The 18,825-nt window shown below is 48.1% G+C and overlaps 1 long non-coding RNA gene and 1 pseudogene across 2 annotated transcripts; one reads left to right on the top strand and one right to left on the bottom strand.

The window, feature by feature from the left end:
- Window positions 1–254: 254 nt before the first annotated feature.
- LOC117020115 (uncharacterized) lies at window positions 255–2,939 on the bottom strand. 2 transcript variants are annotated; one of them, XR_004422628.1, is made up of 4 exons: window positions 2,651–2,939; window positions 1,754–1,804; window positions 1,434–1,541; window positions 255–849 (listed from the first exon to the last, which is right to left on the bottom strand). It is a non-coding gene; the product is annotated as an uncharacterized LOC117020115 (long non-coding RNA). The 2 variants fall into 2 exon arrangements; XR_004422627.1 differs by having other exon boundaries at window positions 2,620–2,938.
- Window positions 2,940–14,890: 11,951 nt separating this feature from the next.
- LOC117020124 (ral guanine nucleotide dissociation stimulator-like) lies at window positions 14,891–17,227 on the top strand (annotated as a pseudogene).
- The last annotated feature ends 1,598 nt before the right edge of the window (window positions 17,228–18,825 follow it).

Raw genomic sequence — 18,825 nt, 5'->3', positions numbered from 1 at the left:
TACGGAGTAGCGGGGGTGTCTTTCGCAGCTAAAACAGAAATTTTGTCTCCTATGCCTATTTACAAAGCAATGCACTTGAAAAAGAAAAGAAAACCTTCAAGTCAATAAAAAGGCTGTCTTTTTTGAAAGTGAGTGATAGAAAAAAAGTGGAAAACACCAAGCCTTCTATCTAAACACAGAAATGGAGTAAAATCTATGCGCCATTTTCTACCATCGTCGTGTCTACTGCTTGCACCACACTGAGATGGGTCCTGTGTGTCCCTCCCCTGCAGGGAGCTCACAACTGACTGGGAGACAGGGAAACACACCACCAAGGAGCACCTGCTGTTTCCTGCACACCTAAGATGTACTAAGCCCTGTGTCAAAGATGGTAAACATCAGCTCACTGAACCCTGCATAAATCCTAAGAGGGAAATGATAGTATTTCTGTAACAAATAAAAAAACAAAATTAAAGCTAAAAAAGCTCTAATGATTTGCCCAAAGAAGAACAATGAAAAAATAGCAGAGCTAAGAATTCAGCCTTGTTATCTTTAAGTATAAGCTTGTTGGATTTTCCTATGTGAGGGGAAAAAAATCTCTAGATGATTCATACCAAGTGAGGAGTAGAACTCACACATGTACAACACTGAGATGAGAGAAACTGGCACAGATCTGTGCTGTTACCATGGAAATCGTCATCATCCCAAAACTCGTAGGCAAATAATTTTACTTCAGAACAAACTCAAATAAACCAAAATAATAATATTCTAAACTGAGTGGACTGAATACCTGGGTGGACATGGAGGCACCTCATGTGAAGAGCTGTTGTTCAAACAACAATCCATATTTGCTGGGCCAAACATCTGTAACTTGTCAGGAAAAAGGGGGGGAAAGAAGTAAAGGAAGCTAATTTTTATAACATGTTTTAGGAAACATTATAGAACATTAGATTTTCTTCCAATTTAATGAGCTTTAGAAAACAATGTCACATTTACTATAATATTTTTTGAAAAGTAATTCTAACAAAAAAGTCTAAGACAAAAGAAAATCTAAGAGTTCAATATGAAATTCCAGGGGCTAATAGCACTAAAGAGACAATGTGACAAAATTTTAACATTAGCACTAGGTGTGAAAAAGATGATGAGAAACAGGAAAAAGGCTAATATTGTCATGTGCTTTACTGTAACCAAAATGAGTTCTTCTTTACTACTTAAAGTGAAAATAGATAAAAAATAAACCTCTAACAAAGTACTTCATAATTCACTGCATTAAATTGTTTTTAGGCAAAATATGGGAAAATGGTAAGCCACTGAAGCTGCTAAAATTTAGTTATTTTGAGTAAAAATCACATCTTTAGTTACTATAAGACGTAAGAGTAGTTACACTTCTAAAACCAATTCATTCAACAATATTCTCCAAACAAACACAAATCTATGGAAAAACTCAAGTTTACCTGAAAAGGTAAAGCAGTTACGCAGTTCTTTCCTTCTATGTTGTGCTTGTTAATACAGGAGCTCTGCAATATACGTGTACTATCTGTACTTTCCTGCCTCATCACTACCTGAAAGAAAGGGGACAACAAGGTATATGCCTTTGTTTCAAACAAATCCCAACAATCACAAATTGCAACAACAGGACAAATTCTTTAATGGACAATATAAAAATGATTAAGCTAAACCACTGTATTACTGCCAATTTGTTTTGAATAAAAAACATCAGTGAGATGTACATTTGGAATCATAAGATGCAATACAATTTCAAAAAGAAACTTACTATAGACTTGTTCAGACTGGTCCTGTGATATAATAAAGTCACGGCACATGCCTAAAATTAAACCAAATGTTCTCCTCAGAAAGTTATATCTACATAATAACCTACTAAAGGCAGCTAAATAATAATTACAACATTACATAACTGTCATAACTGTCATTACATAACAATACATAACTGTCTCTCCTCCTCAGCTCAAAACATACACCGCGAAAACAATAAAGAGTAAGATGAAATGAAACTGGACTAATTAATGAGAAATATTATAAGGAAAGAAAAACCACGTTTGCAAGTAAACTTTACAAAAAGAGACGGGAAGACAAAAAGAAAAAAATCTACAAGGGAGAAGCCTTGCAGGAAACAAACTGTGGCTCAACCTGGATTGAAACCTGTATCCTATACAAAGAGAAAGATCAGAAGAGCGGAAAATTGCCAAGCTAGTTTACAATCTCCACTGACCCAATGATCTCGTCATTCTTAGACCTTCTTAGACCCGCTTTAGAAAACTCTTTAGAAAAATATTAATGACATTTCCCTTTCTTAAAAACCCATCTTAAAAAAATGAACTAGGAAAAGCCATTCAACTTTCACTGGCATGCTTGATAATCACTTACTGAAATTATTTAATGACATTTTAGAGGTTTTTAAAATTGTGGGATAATATACATAATACAAAATGTACCACTTGAACCATTTTTAGTGTATGGATTCAGCGGCATTAATTACACTCACAACGTTGTGCAACCTCAACATCACCCATTCCCAGCACTTTTCCATTATCCCAAACAGCAACTGCCCATTCAACAAAACTCCACATTTCTCCCTCCCCCCGCCTCCATTCTCTTTTCTGTCTCCGTGAATTTGCCTACACAAAGGACTCATGAAAGAGGAATCACAGACTGCGTGTCCTGTTGTATCTGCCTTATGTCACTCAGCATCACATCCTCAGGGTCCGACCACGTTGGAGCGTGAGCGTCCGTCAGAATTTCCTTCCTTTTAAAGGCTGAAAGATACTCCTTTGCAGGCGTGTCCCCCGTATTGTTTATCCGTTCATCTGTCCACAGACACCTGGGTTGTCGCCACCTTGTGGCTACTGTGAATAATGCTGCTGTGAACGCTGCTGTTTGAGTCCCTGCTTTCAATGCTTTTGTGTGTATACCTGCACGGGGAATGGCTGATCACAGGGGGATCCTAGCTTTAACGTTTTCAGGAACCGCCAAACTCTTTCCCACAGTGGACTTTTTACTTTGCCACCAGCAATGCACAGGGTTCCAACTTTCCACCTTCCTCACCAACACGTGTGATTTTCCTCAGTTGTTTAATACCAGGCGTCCCCGTGGGTGAGAAGTGGTGTCTCACCGAGTTTGGATTTGCATCTGCCTAATGAGTAACGAGGCTGAGCACCTCTTACGAGCTCACTGGCCATCTGCACATCTGCTTTAGAGAAATGTCCTCTCAAGTCCTCCGCCTGCTTTTTAATTGGGTTGTTTTGGTTGTTGTTGAGTTGTAGGAATTTTTAACGGCATTTCAGCAAATGAAAAACCTATATCAGAGCTTCACTCTGATCTGAAATGTCCAGAGTCTAAGCTGTCACCGTCTCAGCTTCCTTTTATGAAGTCCCATCCTCCCATCTCTGAAACCACGTAGCATTTGCACACGCCCCTTTACCCCACGACTCAGAGATCATTAGCTCCGTGGTGCACATGGTCCCTCAGCTCTGTCTCTCACCTCTGTCTTCCCGTTATTCCGGGCGCCGATCTCTTTCACCTGAACTGTCACAAAACAGTATCCCAGACAACAGTCTCTCTAATCCACAGCCAATGCTACCTATTGCCGCCAAAGCAATATCTTCTCAGAACACACAACTGAAGATGCACTTTCCATTTGAAGGTCCTTGCTAGGTTCTTTCTGAGTTCCTAATCCGAGTTCCCAGGTGCATATAAGCCTCTTCACTTTGGTCCCACCCAGCACCTGCGAGCTCCTCTCCACACCCACACCCTGTGTGCAGCCATTTGGAAGTTAGACTGAGCCATGCTTTTCCATAATTCTTTTTGCTGTGATTCCCTCTGCCTAGAAGGCCCTCTTTACCAGCTTCCAATTCAAACAGCATCTTCTTTGAGAAGTCCTCCCTTAGAGCTCCGCCCCCTGGCTCTCAGCACACTGTGGACACACAGCTATGACACGGCACTTCCATTTATCTGAATACAGTTTCAGTGTATCTGTCTATTTGCTCACCTTTCTACACCATGAGGTCTTCCATGGCACAAACTGTAGATTCGTCTTTGTCGCCCCAGCACCCAGCACACTGTCTGAGACAGTGACACTAAACACTTGCAGAATAAATGAAGGCGTAAACTAAATCTCGGGCACATATACCTTGTATTATTTCTAACCAAAATATAAAATTATTTTTCTCCATACTAGCAGGAAGTCTACATAATCATGTTTTCCAGAGCAAAAGAACTGAATTTACAAAGCTTACAATCCCACTTCCAAGGGACCTTAAGATAAAGGAGACAATACACATCGCTGCACATCCAGGGAACCTAGGAAACAGGCAGTCGTGCCTTGGAGAAATGAAGACGGAAACACAGGAACAAGTGACTCTTTGGACATCATCAGGCCACTTTTCACGTCTTCATAACCATATGCATCCATGGTAGTAAATTACCATCAAAAACATCACTGGCTTCAATTCCCCTGGACAGAAATGATTTTACACATGACCTCAAATTTTGCCATAATTCAGTTTATTCTTCCCAATATGTTGTTGCAAGAGTACGCTGTTCATCAGGAAAGAGTTAATGGGGGGAATAAACTAATAAGCAGTGTCCAGGGACCAAGATTTCAGTGTTTACCAGTAAGGAACTTGACACTAGTCAAAAGGCCTTAAAAACCTCTTGTCATACCCTAAGAATTAATTCAACCACTATAAATGTATTCAATTTCCCTCAATGTTTTATTCTAAAACTTTTCAGTAAGGAAAGTTGAAATAGTACAGTGAGCATCTGTCTCACCTCAATCTAACAATCATTAGCATGTTGCCATGTGTGCTTCTGTATGTGCATTTGTGTACATATGGTACTGGAGGGATGACTACCTGAAACTTGCACACGTCATGACACTTCTCCCCTATGCACTTCATCATGCATTTCCCCCAAATAAAGATCTTCTCCTGTACTACCACAAAACCAGTACCCAGCCTGAGAACAGTATTTTCTAACATCACCTAATATCCATTTGCAACTTTTCAAATTTTCTCCCAAATGTCTTTTTTAGCCAATATTCTACAAGCCAGGATTCAATCAAAGTTCATTCAACAAGGTATAAAAAATTGTGCATTTGGCGATGTCCCTTTAATCTCTTTTAACCAACAACAGGCCCTAACTTTTTTTTCTCCATGATTGACTCCTTCAAGAGACCAGAATGTGGACTGTCCCATACTCTGGATTTCTCTAATTGTTTCCTCTTGGTGTTTTTTTAAGTTTTTTATTATAGAAAATTTCAAATATATACAAAGTAAACAGAGTAACCTACTGAATCCCCGTTACCCGGCTTCAATGATTATCAACCTCTGGCTGCTGTTGTTTCTTCTGTACCTCCAACCCTTGCCGCATCTCATGAAGTTTTATAAATCAATCCTCCAGTCCCCATGTTTCCTATAACTGGAAGTTAGGTCTTCATCCCAAAGTCAAACATTCGGGGGAAGAAAACTGAGTAGTTGCCATCATGTCTTCATGCTACATCACACCTGTAGGTACGCAGATTCCTCTGTCCCCCTCTTAGGGATGGTAAACCCCACCACATGGTGGAGGAGGAGACCCACACATAGCTCCACAGTAGATACACATTTCTTCCCTTTCCTCAACAAGCAATCCACAGGGTGACACCCTGGGGCCATGCTAACAGCCTTCCACCCAGTGGCATTTGTATCCATTTCCAATCCTTGTCTCAATCAACGATGACGTTGGTGGGTATAAAACGGTGATTTTTCTAATTCTACCATTCCTTCTCCATTGATTAGCTGGCATTTTTTATAAATAAAGGTTTTCCTACATTCGCGGTAGTTGAACTGCATGTCTTCCTTAAAAAGCAGGGCAAACGATTAATTCTTTCCTTTAAATTACCAATTTTTGGAATAGAGTGAGGTGTAACAGCCAACTTCAGTAACAGTCAATTAGTTTTTCTCCTTCCCGTCACTCTTTGTGTGTTACTATGAACCAAATTTTTCTTTCTTTAATACTTGGCAATCAATTATAATCATCATGTATTAATGTATTCTTGTTCCTATAAGGTTTTGTAAGTGTTTAATGACAAACACAAATTGAATTACTCAAGGAGAGTATTTAAAGATTATCATTAAATTGACAAGGAATAGTGTCAAAAGAGTGATGATATAAGAAATAAATGAAATTCTTATTTTCCTACTATTATCTTCACTACACGTTAAAATGGACACCCATCTCCAGGGGTCATTGTGCTCGTTTTATCATTTCATTTAAATGTAAAGATGAAAGCTCTTTTTTTGTTTTTAGAAAGCATTAAAAAGTCAATCAACTACTAAAATTCAAATTAACTCACCTATTCAACAAGTCAGCAGTAAACGCTTTGTAAGTTGCCAGTGCTTGGCTTTTACCCCCTTTACTCCCGAACGCCATATCTCCAGCCACAGAGAGTTCCTCATCTTAATCCACTTCTCCAATTTCAATTATGCCTTTCCTTATCTGCCAGCTTGCCTGGAAAATTACCGTTTCCCCGAAAATAAGACCTAGCTGGACAATCAGCTCTAATGCATCTTTTGGAGAAAAAATTAATATAAGACCCAGTCTTATAGTATATAAGACCCAGTATTTTATATTATATTATATTATATTTTACCCGGTATTTATTATACTTTATATTATATTATATTATACCTGCTCTTACATTATATTATTAAAAGACCCGGTCTTATAGCAAAATAAGACTGGGTCTTATATTAATATTTGCTCCAAAAGATGCATTAGAGCCGATTGTCTGGCTATGTCTTATTTTCGGGGAAATATGGTAACATAGGTAAGACACGTTTGGGCACTGTTTTTTCTTTTTCAGTAGTATGGAGCAAGATTCGTTAATTAAATCAAGCGACCATCCAGATACAAGTCTCCCACTCACTCTGTCTTTGCCTGTAGAATAAGACTCACTTTCAGCCCAACTCTTAGAAAGTGTGGTGCCACCAAAGGACAGAGTGGAGTGTTTGGATGTGTGTGTTATCTATCTAACAGAATTTCATGAACAAGAACTGACTTGCAAAGTCTCTATAGTAAATGTTTTATATTACAGTACTACATATGCTGCCAAAATATAAACAAACAAAAATCATACCTTTCCTATATATCAAAAAACGAAACCCATGTGGTTAGGGGTTAGGAGACTATAAAAACACAGTAAGTGAATGAGGCATGATGCAGAGGTCCAGGGAGGCGCACATAGGAACACAGGGTAACCTATGCGAAATGACCCCGCGTTGCTGCCTCTTGCCCTGGACACTCCCTCTGCTGTAGGGGTGCTACACAGTGCAACTCAAAATAGTAGAGCTTGGTTTCCCCAGTTCAGACATAGGAGAGACAGACAGACAGAGGCAGACACACAGAGAAGATGAAACAGAGCTAGCCTGACAGGGAGGGAACTCAAGAATAAGAGGAAGACAGACGGGACAGAGTTTCTGCCATTCAACTTGGACCTGACAGCCCATCACCTTGGCTGGATGTGTTGTTCAGAAGTCAGACACTAACCACTTAGCAAATACACAGGGATATTCACACAGGGGCAGGGACCGCTAGGAGCCACAGTGCAGGCTCCCAGCACATGGACCAACATCTCGAGGCGCTTGGTCTCATTCTCAGTTGAACAGGAGACCATTGGAAGGTTTGAGGCCCGAGGATGACAATATCTGAATCTGCTCTCATTTCAGCCCCTACAGGTGCAAGCCCTGAAAAAGAGGCCGAGGTGGGCAGTGACTTCCCCAAAATCACACGGCTGGAACCCAAGCCTGTTTTTAGTGGGGATCCATGCTATGACCCACCCATCCTCAGAATTCTTCCACCTCGAACTTTATGCAGCAGAGTCATGGGATGCTAGCCCACGGGTGGTGTGGGTATTATCTCCTACACGTGATGATGTCACCAGGAAGTGATATCTGGCATCATCCCCACTGTGCAGGTCCGGGCACAGGGGAGGCCCTGAGCGGTACCAAGCCTCTTAGGACACAGAACTGGGAAGAAAAGAGGTCTGAACACAGCTCTGTCCTCAGATCTGGGAAGCTGGTCCACTCCCAGGGAAATGTGGGGAGGACTGTGTTGGATATCCGTGTACAGGTAGGAGATGAAACAGGCGAGGAGGGTGAGCAGTCAACAGCCCAGAAGGGACTTCGGGTGGCTTTGAATGGAGGAAGGGCCCAGGAAATACAACCTTCAAGATGTGACCTCACTTTCTTGGTGACAGCTCCCAACTGACATTAGAACTCTGGTAACCAGTTACGCACATTAGAGAGACAGCCCCCTCTCTAGTTTACTTGGATGGAAACAGCCAAGAGAGCAGGATGTTTTCGTGCTGTTTCCCAACTCTCTAAGGCCTTTGACTGAGAAAAACCCTGAATAAGTGTTTTAGACTCTGTCACAATTTTTACCTGATATGCCTCAGTCTAGCTGGAAGAAGGAACCATCGGGTAACCCAGGGCAGCCCAGGGGAGGCCTATCCAGTTCTAGTCCCAACCATGAATCCACTTGGGAAGTTGCACGCCTTTTGCCTCACTCTGGATATGTGTGTGTGTGTGTGTATGTGTGTGTGTGTGTGTGTGTGTTTTGGGTGGCAGTGAGGGAAAACTTGGGATGGGGGAAGCCATATTGTGCAGTATCACGTTGCTTAGGTGTCAGAAGCCTGGCGGGTGTCATGTTTATCCCCCAGGTCCAGGTCGTGGCTGGAGGGATGAAAAGGTGAGTGCTGGGGACCAGACTCCTCTACCCACTTGTTGATCCTGAGACCTCAAGGTGTCATCTCATTCCTTCCCTGGCTGGAGGTGTTTGTAGACTTCCCTTGCTGCCTCATGTCCTTGGAGGGCAACAGGTGGGTCTTTGCTGCCTGAGATCCCGGCCCCAAGCGATGTCCAGGACATGTCCTTCCAGATGAATGACTATACCTTGGTCAGCCTCAAGGGTACAAAAAATAAATACATGATAGAATGAATGAATGAATGAATGAATGAATGAATGAATATCTATATACCCATCTATATTTACTGGTAAAATACACGTAACCGGAAACAGACTATCTTAACCAGTTTTCCGTCTACAGCTCGCTGGTAAGAAGTACATTCACACTGCCCTGCAAACGTCTCCCCACCCATCCCCAGAACTCTTCGTCTTGCAAAACTGAAACACTCATCCCCCGTGCCCCTCTGCTCCCGTCCTCTGGCATCCACCATTCTTTCCATCTCTGTGAGGAAGATGATGCCAAGGGAGTGGGATCACCCGTATTGGGCCTTTGAGATGGTTTCAGTTCTCTTACCACAGCGTCCTCAAAGTTCATATTTTGCTCATGTCACGTATCAGAATTTCCTTCCTTTGGAAGGCGGGGTAATATTCTGGCAGCAAATTCGGGGTGTGAAATGGCTGACATCTCCCTCCCCACCACACTCTCTTTCACACCTTCCTCAGAAGCTGAGGCTGATTCCTCAAGGCGGCAGATCCCAGCACACAGGCCGTCACCTTGACCTCGAACCTATAACAGACCTGCAGCTGCGCTTGGGAGATGTCGTCTTTGTCTGGCCCCGCAGAGTGCCCAGCAGCTCCCACTCAGCAGCCAGGTTCACTACTTTCCATATGATGCACGTGTATAATTTGGAACAATCAAAGTTGAATTTCCAGAGTCAAAAGAAGTCATTCAAATATCTCAGCCCAGGACCTGCCATGCAGCAGCAGCAGCCTGTGACATGGACCTCGGATTTCTCCTCCTGGCCATGGCCTGTTCCATGTAGGCCTCCTGCATATATATATATATATATATATATATATATATATATATACACACACACACACACACACACACACACACACACACACACACAGATCCAGCCAAGGATGGATCTTGGCTTTCAGGCCCTGGCCTGGGGCAGGTTGTATCCACAGCGCAGGGCTCATGCCTTCCCCTGGGGAAGACAGGGCTCACCCTCACAACCATCGCCACCCCCACCAGGGAGTCCCCTCTCTCTCCCCAAGTCCCCAGGATCCTGAGACAGTCTTGCCTCCAACCATGAATGATAAAGCCCTCACGGATCTAGGATCCGACCCAGGTCATCACACGAGCGAATCAAAGCCAGTTCAAAACCACCATTTGCAAAGGCCCTCGATAGTGTCACTCATATATTTACTCATGGTATGTTCTGGAGTGTTTCCTGCACACGGTCCAGTGCGAGTTCCCAAACTCGGGGGCTCACCGACAACGTAAGGAGAAACTTTAAACTTATTGACGGCATATGCACACAGCCCTTGGATCATGCCAGGTGTTCTCACCATCCCCACTGTGCAGGTCCGGGCACAGGGGAGGCCCTGAGAGGCACCAAGCCTCTTAGGACACAGAACTGGGAAGAAAAGAGGTCTGAACACAGCTCTGTCCTCAGAGCTGTGAAGCTGGTCCACTCCCAGGGAAATGTGGGGAGGGCTGTGTTGGATATCTGTGTATAGGTAGGAGATGACACTGGCGAGGAGGGTGAGCAGTCAACAGCCCAGAAGGAACTTCGGGTGGCTCTGATTGGAGGAAGGGGCCAGGTAATGAAACCTTTAAGATGTGACCTCACTTCCTTGGTGACAGCCCCCAACTGACATTAGAACCCTGGTAACCATGCACCCACATTCTAGAGACAGACCCCTATCCAGCTCACTAGACTGGAGACAGTCAAGAGAGCAGGATGTTCTGTTGTTGTTTCCCGACTCTCCGAGGCCTCCCACGATGCCGAAACCTCTCCCGAAATTTTCAATGGCGACGCCTCTGGCCATTTGGAAAAAGGAACCCTCAGGTAACCTGGGGCAGACTGGGGGTCAATCCTGTTCACTCAGGTCCCAACTGTGAACCCACTTGGGAAGCCCTACACTCCTTACCCCTCATCCTGGGTGTGTGCACTCACGTGTGTGTGTGTGTGTGTGTGTGTGTGTGTGTGTGTGTGGTGTGTTTTGGGTGGCAGTGAGGGAAAGCTTGGGATGGGGGAAGCCATGTCGTGCAGTATCACATTGCTCAGGTGTCAGAAGCCTGGCGGGTGTCATGTTCACCCCCAGGTCGTGGCTGGAGGGATGAAAAGGTGAGTGCTGGGGACCAGCCTCCTCTACCCACTGGCTGATCCTGAGACCTCGAGGTGTCATCTCATTCCTTCCCTGGCTGGAGGTGTTTGTAGAATTCCCTCGCTGCCTCATCTATGGGGCACAATTGGTGGCGGGCAGCTGCCCCAGAGGCAATGCCCAGGAAGGCCCCTGATGCCCCGTGGCCCGGAACCGGGCTCTCTCTTTGTAGAGCTCCACCCGAGAGACCGCGGAGGAGCTGTCTGACTGGTTCGACGATGACCTCTCCCTGTACGGGGTGCAGGAGCGCCAGGCCACCAACACCCTCCACAGCTGCTCTCAGGTGAGAGCAGTCTACAGGGGTCTCCACAGCCAGGACATCGAGATGACTGGGGTGGGACTAGAACCCAGATCAGACCTGGGGCCTTCCCTTAGCCCCTCCAGGGCTTTCTCACATGAGCGGTTCACAGGTCCACTCCCAAAGGAGTCTGAACCTCCACTCCTCCTCACTGGCTTCCTGGTGGGGGACACATACAGCTAGCTGGTCGGGACCTGCGACCTTATCCATCTCCTTCGTATCCCGAAAAGAAGTTATTTTCCTCAGCGACTCATCCTTTCAGGGCTATTGGACATTGCCACGATGCAATTCTATTGCTATTTTGGCAGTGGCGCAGGGGACCTGTCCCGCATGTCCTAACAGACTGTATGAGTTCGCCGGGGCCGCAGTAACGTAGGAGCATACAATGGGTGGACAGGTCCTGATACCAACTGGCCCGGTACCGGGCTCTGTCTTTGCAGACTGTCACCCAGCACATCGAGGTGTTAGCTGATGGCTTCACCTACGCCCTCTCCCGCTATAAGGTGCAGCCGCGCCGGGCCACCAAAACCGGCCAGAACTGGACTCAGGTGAGAGCAGGTCACACGGGTCCACAGTGCCGGAACACTGAGATGACTGGGGCGGGACTAGAACCCACATTCAAATCCGGGGACGCGCCTTGGCCCCTCCAGGCCTCTACCACATGAGCGGTTTCCAGGCCCGCTCCCAAAGGAGTCTGAACCTCCATTCCTTCCCACTAGCTTCCTGGTCGGGTAGAAATACACAGGGGCAGGAGCTGTGGCCTCATTCATCTCTGTCCTATCCCAAAAAGGGGGTCATTTTCCTCAGTGATGCAGCCTATCAGTGCTGTAGGACCCTGACGTCATTCCATTCTATTGCCATGTCAACAGTGGCGCTGGGGCCCAGTTCAGTGTGTCCTAACAGCCGGGGCTGCCATAACATGAGGGCACAGCATGGGAGGAAGGACCCTGATGCCAACTGTCTTTGCAGAGCTCCTCCCAGGACATCCTTCAGGAAGTGTTCAAGGGGCCCGGCCACTTCGTCTACCAGGTCAGGGTGCAGGTGCACCAGGACCCCGACACTGTCCCGTCCTGGTCTGAGGTAAGAGCTGGCCCACAAAGGGCACCACACCCAGCCCTCTGGCATGAACACGGAGGACCCAGGACACAGACTGAAATCACAGGCCCACTCCCTCAAGCACTCTGGACCTCTACCCCTCCCACCCGCTTCCCGGTAGGGTAGACACACACTCTTCACACACGTTTGTGGGAACAGGAGAGGAAAACATCTACGCGGTCTTTGCAGTTTGCTATTGTTTTGATTGCTGCCTTACCTACCCCACGGATCCCATGGAGTCGTCAGGTGGTCTGTCCTTGCAGACCTTCTCCAAACTTACACATCCTAACACCAGATTGGGTACTTTTCACACAAAATGGGGAGGAATTGAGGTATTGCATACGCTTCTCTGCAACTTGTCATCTGGCAGAGCACAGCGACCGTGGTAGGCGGACCAGGTCAGGAGCTGTGGCCTCATTCATCTCCTTCGGAGCCCATCAAAGAGGTCATCTTCCTCAGCCATTCAGCCTTTCAGTGCTGTGGGACCCTGAAGTCATTCAATTCTAGTGCCCCTTTGACTGTGGCGCAGGGGATGCGTTCGCTGTGTCCGAATCGACTGTATTAGTTTGCTAGGGCTGCCACAATATAGGAACGCAGATTCTTGGGTGGAAGGCCCCCAATGCCTACTGGCCCGGTACCGGGCTCTGTCTCTGCAGAACTCCACCAAGGACATCGTCCTACAGATGGTCTGTGGGTTCAACTATTCCACCTCTCTGGACCAGGGCAAGGTGCACCAGGCCACCAACACCATCCAGTGCCGGACTGAGGTGAGGGCTGGCCCACAGAGGTCTCCACACCCAGGACCCCGAGATGACCAGGGAGGGCCCGGAACCCAGACTCAAAGCTGGGGACTCCCCTGGGGCCCTCACAGGGTTTTCCTACACTAGTGTCCCACAGTCCCATGCACAAAGGGATCTGGAACTGCACGTCTCCCACCAGCTACGTGGAAGGGGTAAAGACACTCCTGACAGATTTGTAGGAATGTCAGAAAAAACAAACAAACAAACAAAAAACATGTGGTTCCATTTCTCAGTAGACCATGAATGAACACATTTGCAGGAGGCTGATGTTATTTGAACCACCTGCCCCAGGTATCCTGGGGAGCAGTCAGCTCCACCATCGTCGCACACCTTCTCCAAGCCTTACACATCATCACACTTATTGCCACGGTGTATATACAGAAAGGGGGAATGTGGGATGCACTTATTCTCGACGTTTCTCTGCTCACGGAACGTATGATGGGAGCCTGCCAGGTTAGGAACTGTGCCTTCGCTTGTGTTCAGAATATTCCCTAAGAGAGGCCCTCTGCCACAGCCACGCAGCCTTTCAGGGCTGTTGGACCTTGACATCATTCAACAGAGGTGCCATGTCGGCCGTGCTGCTGGGAACACTGAAGTGTGTCCCAAGGCACTGTATTTATTTGCTCGGACTGCCATCACGTAGGATGACTTGGGGTGCTGTAAACAGCAGACATGTATGTCCCCATCATCCCGAGGTCTACGAGTGAGACGTGAGAGGGTTCGCAGGGCTGGTTTCTCCTCAGGGGTCACTCTCCTTGACTTGTAGATGGCCATTTTCTGTCTCTGTGCCACCTGGACTTCCTTCTGTGCTTTCCTGTGTCCTCCCCTACCCTACCAAGGACACCAGGCCTATTGGATTTGGACCCACCGCAATGTACTTCCTTAAAGACCACAAATCCAACTACAGGCATGTTCTCGACTTGTAGGTGTTATAAAGTCATGGAATTTGGGTGACACAACTCAGCGCACAATAGCTGTATACTAATCCCCAGCTCCAGACAGACGCACAGGGATGGGACAGCTGCTGGAGGACACGTATGTGTCACACTGTAACAGCTGCGGCCAGATTCAAAATTGAACGGGCTTGTAGCAGTGACGTTTCCAACAGCGGGTTCTGATAATGGCGGCTTGCTTGCATCCAGGCTGTCCCGGGGATTTCTCATTCCTCTATCTGATGTCAGGTTGTTGGAGGCAATCACAGTGTTCCTTGATCTGCACTTGCCTCACGAGGACGTCGAGTCCCCCGTCACTCTGCACCAGCCACAAGGATTGGCTCCCTCTCAAATCCTCTACTCACATTCCTGCCTGGGGATCGGCTTTCTCCAGTCCGGACTCCCCAGGCGTTTGCCACTTTGCTGAATCAGGGACCTGCATACAGAGGGTCTCAAAATGCCTTTGGATGTAAAATGAGAAAAATCAGTGACCTTTTCGAAGTCGAGGGTTTTCATAAGCTGGATCTATCCTTTACACTGTCTCCAAATTTGGGGGGGCCTCGGTTCTCCGTGTCAGCAGTGGGCGGAAAAGTCCCAGGGAGGAAAGAGAAAAATGCCTTCTTGCCGCTCCACATTTGGACAGTTGTCAGGTGTGACCTGGATGACCCTGGGCAGCCATTTCACATCCCTAAGCCTCTGTGCTGTCATCACTATAACGGCATGTTTCTTGTGCACTCACTGGGACAATAACCATTCACGGAGGTCGCTTGTTCCTCAGCTGACTTGTGCCTGGAAGGTAACAACAATAAACACCACCACCACCACCACCGAAACTCAATGGTACTTTCAAGCCAGAACCATGTTCAGCGTGGGCACGCCTGTCCCTCCTCTTGCACACGTCCCTGAGGGGCTGGCAGTTCCTGGGGGAGCTCCAGACCTCAGTTCCCCCGGTGATTCATGGAGATGCCGCTGACTGGACGTCCCTCCTTGTCCCACCCAGTATGAAGCGGAGTTCACGTCGCACCTCACCGAGGCATGCAGGATGCGGGCCCTGCAGCAAGGCACACTGGAAGGCCTAAAGAAGTCCACGCTGCAAACCCTCCCGGGTGGGAACATCTCCCGCATCTCCACCTTCACGGTCCTCCACCCGGCCTTCTCCAGAGCACAACAGGTCCTGGACCAGCTGCTTCCTGGGTGAGCACCCGCCCTGCCGACGGCACAGGGCTGTCTCCGCCCACTGGTAGCTGTGGGACTTGCAAGTGTCACCCCATCTCTTTAGCCTCAGTTTCCTCCTCTGAAAAAGGCGGTGGTACGGGAGAAACATCCTAGGGTGCTCGTGGGGACTACCGTAGGGAGAAGCCATGGCAGGTGCATACCTGGTGCCCGTCTCCGCAGAAAGGGCGGCTGGACGTGCTGCGCTTGTTCTCGGCAAGGATTTCTCTCCCCCACGAAAAGTCACCTGCCTCACCCAGCAGCGGCCTATGGCTTTTCTGAGGTTGGAAACGCGCATGGGAAACCTCCTTTCAAAGAGCTGACATTGTAGCCGCCTGGTACTGGCCGTTGTCTGTGGTGTAGCCAGATTAGGGATCTCTGGGGACAGCACGGGACCCCAGGCCTGCTCAGGTATCTGGGATGGTTCTGGGTGGAGCCCATTTGCTCCACAATGTGTAGGAAGCACCTGCTATAGGCAGGCACTCTTGGAGACACTTAGCTCAGGTCAGTGAATGAAGCAGATGCGATCCCCAGGCCTCAGTTCTGGTCAGTGAGTCAGGCAGAAACACTAGACCTCATTCACGTGTCCCGTCCACCATCCAGCAGATGGGATGCCATCGAGGTCTTCTCCACATCCGGAGGCTTCTTCCCCTATGACAACCAAGGGGACACCCCGATGGACCAGGTGACAAGGTGAGTGGTCTTTGGGTCGAGGACGGCTTCCTGGTGTCGACGGAATGGAGGCTGTGGGAGGGGAGGAACGAGCACAGCCCTGATCTCACACATCTTCCGGTTCCAATGGGAGTGGGGCTGAGGTCTGCTGGCTTCCACTGCGGGAGGACAGGTGTCCAAGGGAACTGTGGAAGCGGCCAGGCCCCCTAGGACCAGAGTGGAGACCGGGACGACGCGTCCCAAGCCGACCACACTCCCATCCCGCTCTTCCCTTCTCCACACCCATCTCTCTGGCCACCATCACCAGGCTCAGAACAGGAGGTATGGTGAGCAGCCTGCTGACCAGCCTGTCCCAGTCCTCAGTCCAGATGCCCAGGTGCATGGAGGGTTGGGTGGCCAGTGACTGGGACCTGCGGGAGAAATGCCATTGGGAAGAAGAGGCTCACACAGACTCCATGGTGAACCTGCAGGATCACCAGCCCTCCTACGGCCAGGACAGCCCCACGGGGGTAGGGGTAGGATGAAGCTGCCCCCTGCACGTGCGGTGGCTGTTACAGAGGGGCTCAGTTCCAAATGAGGGGCCCACGGGAGGGCAGTGTGGAAGGGGAGACCGGGACTGTGACACTCTCTGTCTGCTGCCTGACTGCCTCCCCCCAGGGCCATCGCTTCAATGGTGGGAACCTGGCCAGACCGGGTGCAGTACTGCGGCCAGCCCCTCCTTCTGCCCTGGTCCAAGCTGAAGCGGGCGCTTGTGCAGGTGGACTCTCCTGTCTCACACCTGGTAGGCCACGTCCACCTCCTTTGGGTAGAGCTGGAGAATCTGGAGCCCTCCGAGGCAGAGCTGGAAGGTGAGGGGACTGCAGGCTGCGAAGATCATCTGGGGAGGGGAGGTTCTTAGGCCGGAGTGCCGTTACAGGCAATAGCATCTTGCCTGTCTTGGGAAAGGCACGAGGAGGGCAGGCACGTGCGGGAACCTGTCACGTTATCCTGTCCACAACGACCTCCAGAAGTCCAGAACACTCCACAGCCTGAGGAACAACCCGCTGTGGGGCCAGAGCCTGGTCCGGCTGGGCTGGTGCTGGAGCCAGTGGTACCTCTGAGTGACAGTGGATGTCACCACTTCCAGGCCCACGTCATGGATACAACCAGTAGGCAGGGCCCTCCAGGTGCTCTTCCCTTGCACCTGACTAGAGGGAGTCAACACTGAAGGCAGTCTTTGAAGCCTCCACCTGAAGGTGGCCGGTGGCCCATCAACCTGGGACCCTAATCTCCACGTGGCCTCTGGCCCTGCTAGGTGCTATCACGGGAACAAGACGTACATTTGGATTGTGTGGGAGCCAACTCATCTTTTGAGGACTTTGTGTTAGAACAGCCTATCCTCACCAATACAGTTACAGAAGGGCGATCTGAGGAAAGTTCCCTCTCATTCACCTCCCTCTGGCATAACCTTTGTCACCTCTGCGACTTCTCCGGGCCAACTCATCAACCGTAATTCTAAAAATGACCACGGCAATTTCCCGATGCTACAGGAACTTAGGCAGATTGACTGACTTATTTACCGATGAATCGTATTTACCTGGAAGTTGATTTCTATACAAAAACTGGACGGAGAGAGCAAGTCAGTAATTTTAAAAACTCACTATTTAAATATAAAACTGAATAATGTCGTTTGTAAAGTGGAGTCGAGTAACACTGAAAGTCAGTCAAGACAGTTATCTTTGGAAGCGTTCAAATAAAACACCGCCCGAGTCACACACAATCCTACCAAAAAACCAGAAAAGACAGGAGTCAAACTAAAGCGACGGACGAGGTGATAGCTATCTTCCCGAAAACTTCTAGCTGTGGCCTGTACGCACACATCTACCAAGGTCAAGTCCCACAGGCACAAGGAACGTGCCTCCTATGGATCGAGCCCAGATTCCGAAGACGGAAAGTAACGGGAAAGAACACCAGCAACCGTCTGACAGAGATACCTCTTTATGGCAGGTATACATCGGCCTCATTTGCACGATTTCAACATTTCACGCGTCAGCCAACCCTGTTCTATGTGCATCCCTGACATCCACCTGCCGTCACCTGTACATCAATGATTTGTTGCCCTGCATCCCCTGAGACAGTGTATTCCGTGACAAGAACGGTCTTCCTAACGCCTATCTCAATAGCCTGGCAACAGGAGATTCCTTCCAGTTGTTTGATGCTCGGCCCATTCCACAGCTTTTTTGGGGAAAATCACAGCAAATGTCATCATTCTCGGTGGACTTTTGACCTCCATAGTAGGCCAGCGACCTACTGCTCCACTAGTGCCAACTTGGATCCCTTCTTCCCCTTCGAGGTCGAAGGGGACAGGCTGTCACGGTGGCACTCGTATCTTCTATGTGGAGATTGAGAACTCAATTGTCCATCGAGCAGAAAACGTGATTCCGCAAACTGGTTGTTGAGATTGTCTTTGCTGTCTACGTCCATTTCCATAGAGCCTATGTTATACTGTCCCTAGAAGCATCGCATGAAATGTTTGTAAATCAAATTGACAGGTAAAAGAACCATTAAGGAAATGACAATGATGAGCTCATCACAAAATGGACCTCGGATTTCTCCTCCTGGCCATGGCCTGTTCCATGTAGGCCTCCTGCATACACACACACACACACACACACACACACACACACACACACACACACACAGATCCAGCCAAGGATGG

The sequence above is a fragment of the Rhinolophus ferrumequinum genome, unplaced genomic scaffold (assembly GCF_004115265.2).
Source record: "Rhinolophus ferrumequinum isolate MPI-CBG mRhiFer1 unplaced genomic scaffold, mRhiFer1_v1.p scaffold_87_arrow_ctg1_1, whole genome shotgun sequence".
Lineage (NCBI taxonomy): Eukaryota > Metazoa > Chordata > Mammalia > Chiroptera > Rhinolophidae > Rhinolophus > Rhinolophus ferrumequinum.
The sequence above is the reverse complement of the archived record's forward strand: the minus strand, read 5'-3'. Positions and strand labels throughout refer to the sequence as shown.